At 36.3% G+C, this 8261-nt stretch overlaps 1 pseudogene; it reads right to left on the bottom strand.

The window, feature by feature from the left end:
* Window positions 1–7223: 7223 nt before the first annotated feature.
* Window positions 7224–7836, bottom strand: LOC140636372 (large ribosomal subunit protein uL1 pseudogene; annotated as a pseudogene).
* Between the last annotated feature and the right edge of the window lie 425 nt (window positions 7837–8261).

Below are 8261 nucleotides of genomic sequence, written 5' to 3'. Positions count from 1 at the left end.
CAAAAACAAATGAAAGTTGTCACTCCCATTTTTATAAGAAAAAGCTAAAAAATCTGAAAATCAGTGACTTTTCTTGGGTCTATTGCTATGCCAAAACTGAAGACTCAGGCAAATCGAGAATCATAGCAGCAATGTGCTTATCTGGAGCAGAGGCTGCTTGAGCTATAAAATGACAGAAAATTTAAATGATTAAGTTGAATGAATTTCTGGGGGCTGAGTTGGATTACTGTGGGAATGAGAAACATCTAAGGGCTACAGTGTTGGGGAAGATCTCACACTTTCAAAGGCTTTACCTCTAGAAACTCCACTAGGTTTATGTAGTAAAAAACCTAGAAAGACCATTACATGACTGCCAGGAAGACTAGATGAGTAATTCTTGTGAAATGTTCCCAGAATCTTATTCATAACAATGGTCTACTTTCCCTGGAAAAAGCACTTTTCCAGAACATTAGCCAACCTGGGGGAAGGGAATTCCTCCCACTCTAGACCCCTTGAGCTTTTCTATCTCATTTAAGGCCAGCAGAGGTGGGGGGGTGGGGGAGTTATACAGTGAAAGTGACAGTCCACAGACACAGGCACACTTAAAGACTGAGATTGAATTAGAAGATAATAGAACTCTCTTATCCCCTCACACTTTACCACAATACTAGCAGGACTCCAACATATAATAGTGGATCACAGTTGAAACACATAAAAAACACAACTATTTTTGAGGAAGAGTACTTAGAAAGACCAAGGTGAAGACAGGAAACAAGACAGGACATTGAAGATACATGAAGTCTATGGCACCTATAAGTATAGAAAACATTAAGCAAAATCCAACTTCAGACAGATTAACATGAATCCTCATAAAAGAGGCATATTTGTCTCTAGTGTATCCTATCATGCCCAGGATTCAACAAAAAATTGGAAAACACATCACAGGCAAGAAAAACATATGAGAACAAAGTAATCATCAGAATCTGACTCACAGAGATGGAAATGTTAGAATTAACAGGGAATTTAAAATAAGTGAGACTAATATATTAAAGGCTCTAATAGAAAACCTGGACAACTGCCAAGGCAGATGGTTATGTAAGCAGAAAGATGGAAATTCTAAGAAAGAACCAAAATGAAATGTCATCTGTAAAAAACACTGTAACAGAAAGAATGTCTTTAATTGGCTCATTAGTAGCCTTGACAAAGCTGAGGAAAGAATCAGTGAGCTTGAAGTTAGATTAATAGAAACTTTACAAACTGAAAGTCAAAGAAAAAGACAGAAAAACAATCCAACATTTGTGAGAAAATTTCAAAGGTATAATATGGTTAATTGAGTACTAAAATTAGAAGAGAGAATACACAGAAAAATATTTGAAGAAATAAAAAACTCTATGAGAATATTTGAAGAAATGAAAACTCTTCAAAAACAATGACAAAGGGGTGCCTGAGTGGCTCAGTCAAGTACACATCTGCCTTTAGCTAAGGTCATAACATCAGGGTCCTGGGATAGAGCCTCATGTCAGGTACTCTGCTCAACAGGGAATCTGCTTCTCCCTTTGTGCTCTCCCTCTCTCTTAAATAAATAAATAAATAAATAAATAAATAAATAAATAAATAAATAAATAAATCTTTTGAAAAAGTAATGAAAGATACCAAAATACAGATCCAGGAAGCTCATAGAATACTAAATGTATAAATACCAAAAACTATACCTAGGCATATTATCTTCAAACTCCAGCAAACCAAAAGCAAAATTAAAATGTTGCAAAAAAAAAAAAAAAAGCCATAAGAGGAAACACTTTACTAGAGGAAAAAGATAAGAATTAGGGTAGATTTCTCATAGAAACCATGTAACAGAAAGTGAGTGAAATACTTCTAATGCCAGCATACAAAAAAATGAAAACCTAGTATTCTATATCCAGTGAAATTATCCTAAAGTTAAAGTTACATACTTTTTCATACAAATAAAAACAGGGTAAAAGTAAAGGTGTAGAGACAAATACAACATATAACACTAATTAAGGGAAATATGGGGATCCCTGGGTGGCACAGCGGTTTGGCGCCTGCCTTTGGCCCAGGGCGTGATCCTGGAGACCTGGGATCGAATCCCACGTCGGGCTCCTGGTGCATGGAGCCTGCTTCTCCCTCTGCCTGTGTCTCTGCGCCTCTCTCTCTCTCTCTGTGACTATCATAAATAAATAAAAATTAAAAAAAAAATAAATTTATATAAAAAAAGGGAAATATGAAGTTTTGTGTTAATTTTATACAAGACTTCAAAAAATTTTCAGACATAGAGACAAGCACAACATAATGATGAGTGGATCGATTTTCTAAGATGACATAATAATCCTTGACATTTTGCACCTAAAAGCATAGTATCAAAATATGTGAGGCAAAAACTGATAGAACAGAAAAAAGAAAGGGACAAACATACTGTTATTGAAGAATTCAACACTTCTCTATCAGTAGTATAAGACTAAGTAGACATAAAATCATAAAGGATATAGTTTATCAGAAGAGCATTATCAATCCCAATTGACACTCAGAGACTATTCCATTCAACATCAGCAGAATATATTTTCCTCTCAAACTTGCATTGAACTTTCACCATGATAACCCACATTCTGATCATTAAATCATATCTTAGTAAATTTAAAAGAATATAAATCATACAAAGTTAGTTCTGACTATATGGAATTATGCTAGAAATCAATTAAATTAAATTAAACTAGAAACTAATAGAACAACAGCTAAAAACAATCTAGAAATAAAACGAGACACTTCTAAATACAATATTGGCCAATGACAAATCTCAAGAAATTAAAATATATTTTGAAATAAATGAAAATGAAAACATAATTCTTCAGAATTTGTGGAATGCTTTTCCTTTAAGCATTAAAGGCAAATTTATAGCATTAAGTGTATATGTATTAGGAAACAACTAAAATAAATAATCTACACTATCATTTTAGATTTTTAGATCAAAAAGAGCAATTTAAGTCTAAAAGAATTAAGGTAAATGGTGTAATAAATAGAGCAGAAATCAATGAAATTGGAAATAAAATAATTTAGAGAAAAATCAGCAAAATAAAAAAAACTAGGAGGTTTTTTTTGTTTGTTCATTCACTTGTTTTTTAAAGAATAATAAAATTAATAAACTTCTGGGCAGACTAATCAGGGGGAAAAATAAAGAGGACATAAATTACCAATATCAGAAATGGGAGAAAGGACATGCTAAACCCATGGACATTAAAAGGACAATAAGGGACTGCTATAAACAACTATGTTCCTAAAATTTTAAGAATTTAATGAAATGGACCAATCCCTGAAAGACAAAAAGCACTGAAACCCACACAAGGAGAATAGTCTTATATCCATTAAGAAATTGATAATTAATAACTTTCCAAAAAAGAAATCATTAGACCCCAGTTTTACCAATAAATATTACAAATTTTATTTATTTTATTTTTTAAAGATTTTATTTATTTATTCATGATAAACACAGAGAGAGAGGCAGAGACATAAGCAGAGGGAGAAGCAGGCTTCCTGCAGGAAGCCCGATGGGGGACTCCATCCTAGGACCTCGGGATCATGACCTGAGCTGAAGGCAGATGCTCAACCACTGAGCCACCCAGTTCCCCTAAATACTACAAAATTTTAAGAAGAAATTTAAAAACACAAAAATAAATCACCAAGGCACAAAAGATACGAATCCTAAGTGTATTTTACTAAGTGAAAGACGTTCATCTAAAAAGGATATGCATTGTATCATTCCAATAACATGACTTTATTGAAAAGGCAAAACTATAGAGATAGCAAAAAAGATCAGTAGTTAGTTGGCAGAGAGCTCAGGGGAGTGGGGGAAGAGTTAAATATGTGAAACACAAATGATTTTTTGGAGTGGTAAAACTATTTTATGTGATACTATAATTGTGGATACATGACACTATAAATTTTTCAAAAGCCATTAAACTTCACAGTACAAAGAGTAAATCTTACTGTACAGAAATTTTTAAAAATCATTTAAGAGGTCAGAGGAATTGCAGGGTGGGATGCCAAATGCGACAAAACAACCTGACTTTATTATAAGCATGTGTTAGAATGTCATTGAGCCCCTTCAATGAATGAATAGAAGGAACTACTGACCTACATAACTGGAAATGAGTGGGGTCTATAAAACAAAAGACGAAAGAGAATACACATAAGAACTGTACTCTCTGTGGTTAATAAAGTTGCCCCCCATTAGAATACAGGTTAGCAATTATAATACATATATGTTATGAATATATATTGCAAATTATATATATGTATGTAGATTGGAATTGAAGATTTGTGTAAATGTCTGTTGGATGGTGGGAGCTAAGTTTCTAACTGTTGGAATGGCTGTTTACAGATAAGCAAGGAGAGAAAGCTGTAACGGTCCACATGGCACTGCAATAGCATTGAACACATCAGCATGAACTCAGGTTTAGTTTAACACAGATAAGAATGGTTACTTATATAAATATTTACAGACATACATACATATACAGGTTAGTATTCACATATACATATCCTTCCTGTCAGCTGAAAAGGCATGGAAGTAATAAGACATATTGACTTCCTTCCAAAGAGTATAGTATGAAAAGATATAAAAACTATCACTTTCAGGAGAGAAGCCTAGAAAACCAGGTTGATCACCAGGTCAACCAGGTGATCAACAGTCATAAATCATGTTGGTAGCATACACTCCTGATGTGATGTAATGAAAATAGCACTTTACCTCTAAGGTCTTCCTTCCCCAAACCAGTAATACCAGTCTCATAATGAGGAAAACATTGGACAAATGCAAGTAGAGGGGCCTCTGACAATATACCTGACCAGTACACCTCCAAACTTGTCATCAAAAATAAGGGAAGTCTGAGAAATTGTCACAGTTAAGAGGAGCCTAAAGATACATAACACTAAAATGCAATATAATATCCGGGATGGAATCTTAGAAAATAGGTGAAATGGTGAAAATAGGTGAAAACTGAGAAAATACAAAATATGTTCTTTCGTTAATAATAACGTGTCAGTATATACCATATTTTCAATGATAGGGAAACAGATGTGGGGTATATGAAAACTGTATGTACTATCTTTGCAATAATTCTGTAAATCTAAAGTGTTCTATCATAAGATATTTATATTAAAAAACAGCAAGGTCAGTGACCAAATTAAATCAGCCATCCTTAAAAACTGCCTGCATCTCAGATAGAATTTAAATAGCTGGGCCTATAATTTAAGCAGATCATCTTTTTGTAGATTTTTTTTTTTTTTAACTTTCATTTATTTATGATAGTCACAGAGAGAGAGAGAGAGAGAGGCAGAGACACAGGCAGAGGGAGAAGCAGGCTCCATGCACCGGGAGCCTGATGTGGGATTCGATCCCGGGTCTCCAGGATCGGGCCCTGGGCCAAAGGCAGGCGCCAAACCGCTGCGCCACCCAGGGATCCCCAGATCATCTTTTTGAAAAGTCAGATAAAGTGCATTATGAAGCCAGGCAAATGATACCAAATTTATATTGTGTTATTTCTGTGTCATGTCCAGTGTGCCTAAAATAGAATGTGCAAGGGAGAAAGTAGTAGGAGTTGAGGACCAAGGGAAAAAAAATCAGAGCAAAATTGTGTAAGGCATTATGGAATTGCATTATATTTGTTTTTGATTTATTATGAAATGTATTAATTATGAAATACAAGGCTATTAGAATGGGAATGACCTAAGCATTCTAATATGGCAGACAGACATAGGAAGGAAGGAAGGAAGGAAGGAAGGAAGGAAGGAAGGAAGGAAGGAAGGAAGGAAGGAAGGAAGGAAGAAAAAGAATTACTCCAGATTTTATATTAAGAATACATGACAGGAGTCAAGGACAAATGTAAAAAAAAAATTTGCAAAAATAAATTTTAGTGACTTGGGGCACCTGGGTGGCTCAGGGGTTGAGCATCTGCTTTTGGCTCAGGTCGTGATCCCAGAGTGCTGGGATCGAGTCCCACATCGGGCTCCCCACAGGGAGCCTGCTTCTCCCTCTGCCTTGATCTCTGCCTCTCTCTCTCTGTCTCTCATGGATAAATAAATAAAATATTTAAAAAAAATTTTTAGTGATTTAGCCCCTAAAGGTAGACAAAAGTGGTGAGATTTGGGGTACATTTTCAAAACAGAGCCAATAGGATAAGTAACTAGAAAGATTTAATTGCCATTAATTAAGCTGGAGCACACTGTGCATTCACTCAAGGCATACAATTCAACCGTGAAAAGGGAATAAAGTACTGACAGAACCTAAGTAAAAGAAGCCAGACACAAAGGCTACATGCTATGTAATCACATTTATATGAAATGTTTAGAATAGGAAAATCTGCAGGGACATTAGTAGTTGCCAGGGGCAAGGAAGGGAGGCACATGGGGAATAACTACTAAAGATCACAGGATTTCTTTCTGGGGTGATAAAAGTATTTTGAAATTAGATGCTGGTGATAGAATTCATAGTGTCGCAAGTTTAGTTTTGGAGGTAAGTTTGATATGCAGATTATAAATAAGGGAGTTGAGGGTATAAATTGTGATGTCAAGAAGGCAGCTGAATATCTAACTCTTTAACTTAGAATTGAGCCTGAACTGGAGGTATAAACTTTGGAGTGGTCAGTCTATACGTGATCTTTAAAGTCCTGACACTAGATGTAATCATCAAGTAAGTAAATGGAAACAGAAAGGAGAAGTGGTCCAATGACTGAGCCCTTGTATATGTTAAAAAAATCAGGAAAAGGAAGTTGAGCTAGCAAAAGAAAATGAGAAAAAAGCACTTAGTGAAGTACCCTAGCAATTAACTGGAAATAAAATGATCAACCAGGTCTAATATTGCAGAAATGTCAAATAAGATGAGGTCTGAGAATTCTTAATTACTATAGGAACTTTGTTAAGGGTACGGGTAAACTTGATTAGAATAGTTGTAGTGATGATGTGAGGAAAAACTCTGGTTGGAGTGCTTCAAGAAACGATGCTAGAAGAGGCATTAGAGAAGAAAACAGAGTCAGTGGGCATGGGTGGGTAACTGTGGTGAGAGTGGATGAGCTATCTTCTGACTCTATTTTTTTTCCCATAACATAGAGATCAAGCTCATTAGCTGAAAGGGAGGGTGGTTGAATGGTTTTAGAGGTCTGTGCAAGAGGAGTTAGAAATCCTCTTGTTTACGAGTGGGGGATTAATTGGACTAGAGAAATACAGCACAATAGTTAGGCCCAGACATTCTGCCAATTTTTCTTGAGCAACAACATGAGGAAATTGACAGCTAAGTGGATGTTGTACACAAGCTCATCATCGTCACCTTCACATGGCCAACAGCCACTGCCAGACACAGAACCTTCCTCATCTGGAATTTGATGGTGGACTTCACTTCATCCACTTTGGCCACCATGTTCTCATTGTGGGTCAGCAAGGAGGGGAACTTGTCAGCTTTATTCAGGCCTGGACCCAGGATTCCTGGGATCTGCTTGATCAGAGATTCTGAAGCTAAAAAGGCATCATACTTCTTGGCCAGCTTCTTGACTAATTTTTTTTTATTCCTGTTGAGTTTCTTTAGTACCTCAATGTTCATGTAGGGAATACCCACTCACTTGGCCTCATCAGTGCTGCTGATCTCCTGAAACACATTTGGAGAACTTGGGGGGCAACGTGTGGCCCTAAGCCTGATGGTGCCTGAGAAACATTTGTCCTTCTGAGGGTCATAGTTTTCAGGCTCATCTGCAGCTCCACCGTCTCCAAAAACTGCTGGCACTTGTACTGGTCCCCATGCAGGCCTTCCTGCACCACCTAGTACAGGGTGTCTCAGGAGACTTTGATGCTCATGGCTTCTTGTGCCACAGTAATTGGAAAAGAGAACAAGAGCTTTTATTTGAACAAATTTTGGTTGGTTTAGTGACGAGAAGAGCATGAAGTAAGAAGAACTGAAGCAAGGAGAGAACTGAGTAACTGTAAGTCATGGAGTTTATGCTGGATAAATAAGAAAAAGAAGAGGACCTGCATTTGGGCTACTAGAGGTAATGAACTGGAAGACAGAACAGTGTTGGCAGAGAATGAGGTATTTGACATCGGGATTATAGAGCACATACAGTGATTGTTTATGACAATGACTACAACATGGCTTAAAAGCGAGTGGCTAAGGAAGAGGGATGACAATAATACAGAAGCAGAGATCATGAACAGGAGGTAAGGTGTAGGAAGGACACCTACTTCGACCTTGAAATCTTCAAAATTATGAACTAGGCAGTGTT

The sequence above is a fragment of the Canis lupus genome, chromosome 7, assembly GCF_048164855.1.
Source record: "Canis lupus baileyi chromosome 7, mCanLup2.hap1, whole genome shotgun sequence".
Lineage (NCBI taxonomy): Eukaryota > Metazoa > Chordata > Mammalia > Carnivora > Canidae > Canis > Canis lupus.
Note: the sequence above shows the minus strand (reverse complement) of the source record. Positions and strands in the feature narration are given on the sequence as shown.